Below are 11,299 nucleotides of genomic sequence, written 5' to 3' on the forward strand. Positions count from 1 at the left end.
TCCTAGATTCATTATGTCTGTTTTAAATCATAAAGTAAATGACATATATATGCTTGAAGGTGTAGATAGGTCATTAATAGGCAACTGTAAGCAAGTGTCCAAAATCCTATTTGGATCACTTACTACTAAGAATAAGGTACAGGAGGGTCTTAAGTTAACACCTTTCATGATTGAAAGATTTAAGACCTTTTCCTTACCCTATGCCTGATATGAGGACCAATGTAGTTCAATCTAGTGCAACAATGGTTCCTGATCTTGTGGAAGTACAAACACAGGAACACCTACAGGAACCTACCCATGTTGAGCCCACTTCTTCAAAATCAATAGCTGCTAGGAAAGCAACCACTTCATCCTCTCAAAAGGGTGAAGTGAGTAAAAAGAAGAGAAAGGAGATAACCCTAACTGTATTGAATGAGAGTTGTGAGGAACAAACACCAACTGAGTCACCCTTGGTCAGAAAACCAAAGAAGGCTAAGCAAACTGAGTTGACCACTCTAGACACCTCTGTATCCTCTCAAAAGGATGCAGTTGTAAACAAGGGACTTGAACAGACTCTAGGGGCATCCTCTCAACATGGTGTCTCTATTGAAAAGAGCATTCTCCCAAATGCACCCTGTAAAGAATCTGCACAACCATCACTTGAACAAATACAAGTGTGTGGAAGGAGAAACAAGGATGGCACACACAAGGAGAGCACACCCTTGAAGCTCCCTCATCCATTCAGGGGGAGCTGTCAACACTCAGCCCTAAGCTTCAAAATCTTATGTCTAATATTTCTTCTTTGTACACTGAGACACTTGAATCAAATCCTCAAGTGTTGCCCCTTTCAAGTGACTTGGTTCATGAAAAATTGCTCACCACCCAGACACCAAATTTAGATGGTGAGAGGCTACTAGCTGGGGTAGACCTTGATGACACCATCATAAATATGGGGATTCATTAATTTTTATTGAAAACCCCATGGTAATCACAAATGCACCTTCATGTGCAAATCAGTCTTCACAGACTGTAAGGTTTGAAGGTAGTACTCCTGAGGGGGAGCTATCGAAATCCTCTTCAATTCAATTGGAGGTTCCTGTCACATGAATAACTCCCCTCAAAACCCTGACTGAAATTGCTCTAACAATTGAATCTGGGAGTACAATTATCAATGACTCTGCTATGGGAGAGGAAAGTTTCTCACATTCATGTGATAGTGCTTTACAAGAAGCACAAGGGTTTGAGGTTGGTGTACATGACAGTAACCCAGTAAAATCCCCTCCAATTCAATTGGAGGTTCCCACTACAAGTGGAGGACAACACATTGTCATAAACACAAAGCAATTTGTGAGTCAAACGTTGACTCCTGTCACAGGTGGTTCCGACCCTACACACCAACCCTCAACTTTTCAACCTCAACCATCTCATCTCATCTCTCAATAGCTTAAAGAAACTAAAAAGCAACCTTAAACCATTGAAGATCTTGTAGTTGACCAGATTGGAGGCCTTGCACAAATCTCACAACAGTTGCTCACATCCAACATGTCAAATCAGGACTACCAAGCTATCATGCTCACCTACCAGATAGATGTTGAAAAAAATCAAGCTAAAATTATTGATGAAGCTGGTCAGGATGCAAAATGTGATGCTTGGCTAGATAAAGAATTTTCTATTGAAATGGATGTTGTGCTAGCTAAGTTCAGGGAGGAGTATATCACTATTCTGGGAAACAATGCTAGACCTCTAACTCCTCAGGAAGTGTATGATGCCATCAATGATGTATACAAGGCTCAAATCAAGGTTTTCCACAACTTTGGAAAATCACTTCAAATTATATTGACCGGACATCAAGATAAAATAATGAAGATGGTGAGAGAAAAGATGGACAAATCATCCCTTTCCAAACTGAGATAAAAAAATTCATAAACTTGGTTGACCAGATGTCAAGGTATGATCTCAGTGGAATAGGAACACATGTCAAGAATCTCAAGAGCTTATTTGTGGCCCTGAATGAGCAAGTTCAAAATCATATCATTCATTATAATAATACAAGACTAAAGCTGGATCAAATGCATTCTAGCAGATACACTCCTTCATCCTTGCTCATAGATGAAATTAAGAAGGATGTGCATGACACTTTTGGGATTTCTACTTCCTCCACATCTCAATCCTCATCCACTGCAATTTTTAGAACTACAACACCAAGTATCTTCTCTCAAATTTTCCAATGACTCACTGAGTGCACAAGTACAAGCTCTTATGTCTTTGGTGCAAAGTCAACAGACAGATATCAAAACTCTGGTGGACTCTCGCAAGCATCTAAAAATGAAAAACTCTGTTGCCTTGGGAGCCATCATGGGGAAGCTTAACATACCACTGCCCTCACTATATGAAGAAATAAGGCCAAAATTACCAACTCCTCTACTTATTCCTGTCACCAAGACTAAGGGGGAGATTGAGGCTAGGATTCAACAATCCAAATATGCTAAATCTAAGTCTAAAGAGCCTATTCAGGTTGGCCAAAGCTCTTCACAAACTCAACAAATCCAAGATGTTGGAAAATAAAGACTCATCAAGGTTGCAGAAGGACCAAATCAAGGTCAAAAATTCAGTGAACTTGCAATCCTGAGGATGTCTCTTCTAAATAACTTCATCACATATAAAAGAGCATTGACCAAGACTATCAACTCTATCAGGGCAGTAGTTGTGAATATTGAGAACTATCTATAGAAGAGGATTGTTGTTAACATCAATGATGGTGGTGTGGATAGATGCCTTTAAGTCTCTTTTTCAAATTTCAGAACCCTAAGGGCATCTGAGCTAGATGTTGTGATTGACAAAGTTCATGTAGTCATCACAGAGGACACTTAGCTTCTTCATGAGCTCAAAAATGCACAGATAGCAGCTTTTCCTGAAGCCTGTCTATATCCAAATAAAGGGGTGTCCTACATCTGCTCATAGACCAAGAAGAACAAATTCTTCAATATTCCCAAGAACCGTGTGAGAGGGAACATGAGGCTGATCATGACTCTTCAATCTGATTTAAAGTACAAAAAGACCAAGAAAATTAAAGATGAAGAAATGATCAGGATTCTTGAAAGGTATCTTGTAAATGCTGATACCATGTTGTCATCTACTCAGTTTAACTTAAAAGATGACAAAGATGATGATTAGCAGGAGGATGATAAACAAAAACCTTCTGGCTCAAATCTACGTCCTTATTCTAGAGCAACTGGCAGCAAGGATAAAAAGAAGGATGAGAAGAAGGATGATGACAAGAAGAGAGGAGATGAAAGAAGGAGGAAAAAGAAGGAAGACAATCCAGGACCACACCAACAAACCCTACAAATCCAAATGACACAGTCTCAACCTACCAAATCTCTTAGCTCAAACACTCAACCATCTCTCATCTCAAAGCCAAAATTTCTATACAAGCCAACTGCAAATTCACTTCTCAAAATCCCAATCATTACCACTAAAACCATCTTGAAGAAAATCACAGACCTACCTTCATATAAACCTCCAATCAAGACACACTTTAAATCTGTTGAGAGAAAAGCAAAGCAACTGCCAGTTACTGAGAGATCACTATGGAATTTCTATGATCAAGCTGACTTTCTTCCATTAAATTTATGCCTCACAGATGAAGAATATTTTCAACAGCTAGTTGAAGAAATAGTCAGAATCTGGGTTGTATCTCATATAAAAGTCAGAATCTATTATGATGATGGTTCTTTCATTCTACTTGGCAGTAATCTAATGGACACACTTTCAACCATAAAATTCAAAAGAGTTATCAGTTTGATGAAGGACAAGGATACAATCACAAGGTTTTGGAAAGCCATATATTGTGTATGGATGAAATAAAGGGATGAGAAAATTGCAAGGGCAAAGGCTGAAAAGGAAGAAAGAGATAGAAAGTATGCAGAAGAACTTTCAAGAATTGAGAAAAGATCAATTGAGCTTAAAGCAAAGGGGATGAGCAGACTCTCCAAAGATGGACATTTTTTGAATATAAAAGTTGGCAGATTCTCCAAATTAGGGCAGAATATCTAAATGGTTATTCATTGGATGAGTGGCTCATGCTTGTGGAAGCCTTAAGGGGAAATGAGATCTTAGAAGAAATGGAAGTGTTAGTAACTCTTAAAGATCTCATTAGAAAAGAGCCAGGCTATGAAGATTTTATGTAATGGATACCTTGTTAGAACTTCTATAACCACTCAACGATAAAGATTGTAATTCTGTCAATTTTTGCTTTGTAAAGATTGTTTTTGTCCATTGTAGCTTGGGGTTAGTCTTGTTAACAGGCATGAATTTGTGATAAGCAATCTTCTCACAAATTGGGGGGGATTACTGTACAAGACATGCCTGTACTATAACAAGACTAAGCTAAATTGACAACCCTAAGTAAGTTATATTGTAATCTAAATTTGCACTGTGTATTGTAACACTTAAGTCTGTAAAAATATAAATAGACTAGACTGGAGTATTTTTCTGTAAACAGTCTCAAGCCTAAGAATAAGCTATGGAAGAAGATCATGAAGGTCATGCCTCAGAGAAAGTGTGAAGAAGCTTGGATTTGAATAAATCTGTTTTGTGAAAAACATTCTAAGTCAAGAAGTCTACAAGTCACAAATTAAGTGTTGTAGAGAAGTCATTCGAGAACTCCAGAATGACTTATCGAGTAGTCAAGGAAAGCAATTAGAGAACTCAGAGATATCGACAAGCCAAATGGAAGACATGAAGATTCGAGATATCGACAAGTCATTTCTTCACTAGAGAACTCTGAGATATCGATAAGTCAAAATATCACTAGAGATCTCTGAGATATCGATAAGTTAATTTGTCACTAGAGAACTCGAAGATATCGATAAGCCAAAGTGAAGACATGAAGATGAGAGATCTCGACAAGCCAAATTCTCTTATAGAGAACTCAGAGACTTCGATAAGTCAAACAACTATGGAGTTATTAGAGATCTCGATAAGTCATCATACTTATCGAGATGTCGATTTCTATATATGACTAACTGGAGATCTCGATGTAAAGCTCAAGTACAGAATGTAGATGAGTTTAATATCCAATATTATCAATAAAAAAAAATCAATCACTGATTTGAAAAGTCTACAAAAGCATCTTGAAGAGTACAACATCAAAGGCCAAGATTAACTGGCAAAGTAAAGTCACAGTCAAGCAAGATTAGCAAATATACACTAACCAGAAATAGAAAGATTTGGTTATCCAAAAGTAGGGTTTAGTACATGATGTTGCATGCTGTGTAAAAACCAGTGTTTATTGTTCTATAAAGTAAACACTGAATGCTTTGTTTTAGATGTAACAAACAGATCTGAAAAATCTTGTGACTCTCAAGGGAGAAGCTGAGTTCTTAATATAGTAAGAACCCAGAAATTTGTAGCAAAATACTAGCTTGATTTTAATATAAAATTAAGTTATTTTTTAAAGATAAGTTTGTTCATGTGCATGTTTTAATTATCCTGTTAAAGCACATTTTCTCTACAATACAGATTACTTTGTTCACCATTCTTAAAAGTTCAAAAAACCATTAAAATTGTTTAAAACAAATTCACCACCCTGTGTTGTATACATTACCCAACACTATGTATAATATATCTTTAGGTTTTAAGCATGCCAAGGCCGCGGGAATTCTTCTCCTTCCATTGTCTCCAACTTGTAAGATCCTCACCCTTGAACACCTTTAACTTTATATGGCCCTTCCAATTTGGGGTGAGCTTTCTTTTCTGTCCAACTCCTGATGCTTCGATCTTCCTTAAGACTAGATCTCCTTGCCTAAAAAACCTTTCTTTCACCCGTAGGTTGTAATAGAAGGAAGCTTTCTTCTGATATTCAACAATCTTTGCATGTAATTTATCCCGCACTTCATCTATCAAGTCCAAGGCTAACCTTTGCCCCTCTTCATTCTCTTCAACATTATATGTGTGGATCCTTAGAGATGAATGTGATATCTCCACTGGAACGACCGCTTATGCCCCATATGCTAAAATAAATGGTGTTGCTCTGTTAGTAACTCTACATGTGGTCTTATAGGCCCAAAGTATTGGAGGTATTTCATCTACCCAACTACTCCTAGACTTCTCAATCCTCTTCTTTAATACATATAAAATAATTCGATTTGCAACCTCTGCTTGCCCATTGACTTGAGGATGGACCACAGAAGTGAAATGCAGCTCAATCTCATTCTCCTCACAATACTTCTTGAACTCATCATTATTGAATTGTGTTCCATAATCAGTCACCAAGATTCGGGGAATCCCATATCTGCACATCATATTTTCCCACAGGAATTGAGCAACTTGCTTAGTTGTAATCTTGCCCAAAGGCTTAGCTTCGATCCACTTAGTAAAGTAATCAATTGCTACAATCAAGAACTTCCTTTGAGCAGTAGCCATCGGAAAAGGCCCGAGAATATCCATTCCCCACATAGAAAATGGGATTGGGGAATTTATAGAAGTGAGCATTCCGAGAGGCTGCCTTACTATAGGGGCACATTTCTGACAACGATTATAACGACTCGTGTATTTTTGAATTATTTAATTATGTAATTATGGAAATTATAAAATAAATAAAATAAAATATGTGTATTGGTTTTGACCGCTATGTGTTGTTTGATTATTGATGTGTGATTTATAATGAACCGGGTTGTTCGTGTGATTAATTATGGAGTCGTATTGAATTGTTTTCATTTTCAAAAATGGATTTGGTACAAATTTATTTGTAAATACTTGGAATGTTTCTAAAATTGTTTTTATGACTTTATAATTATAATAATTATTTTTTAGAATTTTATAAAATTAAGAAATTAATATTTTATTAATTATTTATCTTTAAATGATATTCTGATTACTTTTATTTGTAAAATCCATATTTGATTCTAGAATTATTCAAAAATGATGAAACTCATATTTATTTAAGTTTGGAATATATCAAGAATTTTAAAATTATTTTGGAAATTTTTGGGATTAGTTTTACTCGCACGCTGTTTCGTTTTATGGATTAAAGCGGGTATAAATTGCGTTTTAGAAATTATTTTAAAATCTCGAAATTTATGTTTTTGTAAACTTCGGGATATTTATGACATTTTAAGATTATTTTCATAATTTTCTAAAATTGTTTCGCGTGCACCTTTGTCCGTTAGTTTCGAATTTCGGGATAAACCGGGTCTCAGAATCTTCGTAATTATCCAATAATATACGTGTTTGAATTATAGGAATTGTACTACTAATTGTATTGTCATATGTACTGCATTGATTTGTACAGCTGAGAAATAAAAGAAAAAAAACAGAAAGGGGAAACCACAAACAGATACAACTCTGTATCCCTGTATTTTCATTTCGGCTTAATCTCAGTAATCTCTCCTCTCTGTTTTGTTTGTTTCACCGCTGTCTAATTCCGGCTAACCGCCGGTTGTTCCTTCGCTTGCAATTCCTTGCCCAGCCTCTGCTTGGTTGACATACACATGAACATATGTATATGTATGTGCGTGTATCAGCCGCGAGGAGGGTAGGGATTGGTTGCGATTCCTTTTTGCCGCCTTATTTCTGTCTTCTTCGACCGCGATTGTCGTCGCCTTTCTTCCATTTTCTGATCACTTGTCACCTGGGTTCTGAATTCAGGCGTGGTCCTTGGTATGTTATATATATATGCTCACGCACATGTGTGTATCTGTATATTTCGGTTAAGTTTGTTGATGTGGTTCTGTTGTGGCGCGTTGCGCGTGTTGCCCCTGCCCTGTTTCGTTGACTGCGTTTGGTTCGACTGATTTGGATTAATTCATATTATTTTATTTATTACAGGGAATTATGAATACAATTCGTGATGTAAATAATTCCGTGCAATTGGCTTTAATTGAATAAATCAGTGTAATTTATTTGGAAACCCGTACTATATCGGGCACCAATAAATTGTACCGCCATCGGCGATGAGCCTCGGCGAGCCGACGGTACACTGTGATGTTTATTCTGAGTCCTAATATTTTAAAATAAATAAATTAGTTCGTGAAATTATCTTTGAAACAAGAATTTGATTTTACATTAAAGTCGAGTACGTTATTTAGTTGACGAATTGTGATTAAATTGATTTTTGGGTTGAACTGCTGGTTGGAATTGTGGTTGTGTGAATTTGATTGTTGTTGGTTTGACGTTGATTGATGTTTCGACGGGTAGTCCGATAAACAGAGGATACGCTGCCCAATTTCCGGGAAATTTACCTACGAGAATACGGGAGCGTATCCAACGATTATCGGGACGTCGAATGGTTATATAAATATATATGTTCTCTATATGAAACTTGATTGCACGATGTGATGAAATAATTTGCTAAAATCCATAACCCTGATTTTGTAAAATTACAAGTATACGTATTTTCGGAAAACAAACACCAAACCGATTTCTCGAGAGTGTGAACCTTGACTGTTGGGTGTGTTGTTATATTATAATAATCCATATAATTACGAGTCGGGATTGTTATTATTTAGGTAGGATTGGTATTAGGGATATATCAAGCATACCTGGACATCTAACATAGGGTATTTTGACCCTGTAGTACTTCTGAACTCTTCCTCAAAATATGTCGCAAGTATTTTTGAACTGTTTCATAACATGTCGCTATTATTCAAAGTAACTCTTGTTTTATAATGCAAGTGCTTTAAACTATTTAACCTTGAACCCTGATTTTTCTTGATCTTGAGCCATAAGCCTTATTCTTTGTAAACCATCCTTTATTGATTTTCAGATACCAAACCACCCAAATATGATACTGCTCCCCAAATGTTTAACTACCAAACACCAAACACTTGAAGAAAATTGTTCGAAAACACAGAAACTTTTATACTCCAACCATTCCTTATAACATCAAAGAACTACACCTTGAAAAATCATTACTGATCTAATACCTGATGCTTTTACAAACTAAAAACTGTTTCTTATATATACCTTGATATACCCTTGTGATACTCATGAACTACATTACGCTTTTGTACAAGTGCTTTATCAATGTTGATTATGATCTTGCTTATTGAATTACATTGTTTATTACACTGAATTGTTTTAAAATTGGATAGTTTTCTAAATGTGGACCAGATTCGTGGTCAATTATAGGCCAATGTGTGCCTTGGATCCAGTAATTAGAGCAGTGATGTGTGCTTTGCTCGGGGTTAGTGTGTGACTGATCAGCAGCCTAACCTTACTTTTAAAACTTAAAATGAATATCCAATTCTAATGATTGATTAGAAATAAATTTGATTGCTCTGAATCATCTCGTTTGATCATTGATTAACCTCAATTATTGTCATGGTGACTTGCTGAGCTAGTTAGCTCACTCTTGTGAATCTTTTTATGTATTCTACAGTTAAGAAGGATACGGTTGATAGAGAGGTTTCCCAGTTCAATGTACAAGCTAGGACCCCAGATTGAGTTGGATCGAGCTAGCAGGAGCTTATTGCGGTAGTGAGATAGTAAGATTGTAAGATTAATTCCATTATCGGTTGTAAATTAAATTAGTTGGGATTTGGTGCGTTGTAATAAAAGTTAAGGTTGTGGCTTGTTTTCATACTTTAACCTGTTGCGATCCGTGGTTATGTAAAGCAGGGTCATTGCAAATAATATTTCTTATACAGGTTTTATATGGTGTATGTGTTGTGGACCCCAAACCTCTGACCCGGGTTTGGAGGGTGTCACAGGTTGGTATCTGAACTACAGGTTATATTACCAGTATGGAAGCTTTGATGTAAAGCTACAAATAAGATAACATGCAACGACAATTGAAGTTTTCATCGATTAAGGAAGGCAAATGGACATGATGAATGAGGAAAGGTAGATTAAAGTGAACGGACTTTTATATGATTATTTCTTTAATTTGGTACCTTGCTATAGATAAGAAGAACAATAACCAACTCATATAGTAAGGACAACCAAGTGTGCGATTTTCAAAATTTTCATAAACAAACTCTCGAAAGAGATTTTCTTAACAATTTTCAAAAGTTGTTTTAATAAAATAAGTTTTAAACCTTGGTTGTCAAGTTACTACTTGAGATTCTTGTTTGTTAAAAGACCCGGATTACCTGGAAGGATGTTTGTTTCAGACTTAGTATTGTTAATTCAAAGAACGAAGTAACCCGCGATTATGAAGAAGTTGATTATTCATAACGGTTTGACAAGGTTAACAACAGAATCCGTGTACGGAGTAATTATTCACCCAATGACAGAGACCACTAAGGGTTTAAAGAATTCATTGATGTAAAAGGAGCATGGGCGTGATCGAAGAAGATTGGGAAGATTTCTAAACTTTTCAAAAAAGAAGAATATTATTAACAAAAGGGTCGTTATGTTGAATGATTCGTGGTTATTCTAAATCAAAAAGAGGAAACTCAAAGTTATCTGGTAGGAACGCCATTATGATCAAATTGTTAAAGTATTATACGTGTGGGTGCGATATTAAAGACGCAAGACGTGATAAGTAGGAATCTACCATAATGCTTAATTTGCAAAGGCATTTTAATGTACCCTCTAAAGTTGTTATATGACGCAATTAGGATGTGATCGATCAAACTCAAAAGATGAATACAAATGATATGTGGATGGTGACCAATGGTATCGTTCTTGCTTTCAATATTACAGCATATATTCCTTTTTTATTCCTAAATAATTATGAACTTCTTTTCTTAAATAAACTCTTTGCTATGATATCGAAAAGGAGGATATTGTATTCCTTTCAAATTTAATTGTTTCCCTCAAGTTTTTCTCTCTGATTGGGATAAACAGTGTTATGGTGAGACACTTTGTCAGAATGACGAAGAGTCGGGTGGGACGCCACATAATCATGTGATGTATGCCATATGGTATGAAAGACTGGCCATATTAAGTATCAATGTGGTTGTCTCATTCTTATTCAAATCCTTGTTTCTTCTTTCTTTTCAAATCTAAAATTTTGTTGAGTTGTGAATCCTTCTAGTTGTTTCGTTGTACTGTCGTTTTTTGCAAGAGTTTTTCCAACAGAAATCAACGTATTATGGACTAAGCAGGCAAAGTTCCATCTACCTCTCACGCATGGAAAGCAAACAAGGGCATATGACGAGAATTTCAAATCACTAGCCTCAGTCAAGGATGCACTAAGAATCAAGGAAAACTACTCCAATAAGGAATACGTCTTCGAGAACGAGAATATGTGATTTTATTGTGAAATGTGTTGTTCAGAATACGGATGTGATAACGGGAATGATTATTGCGGATACCTTACGCGTTAAAGTATGGAAAGATGTGGGAGCAACTTGATTAATTATCTCTCAAG

This window comes from Apium graveolens, chromosome 1 (assembly GCF_009905375.1).
Source record: "Apium graveolens cultivar Ventura chromosome 1, ASM990537v1, whole genome shotgun sequence".
Lineage (NCBI taxonomy): Eukaryota > Viridiplantae > Streptophyta > Magnoliopsida > Apiales > Apiaceae > Apium > Apium graveolens.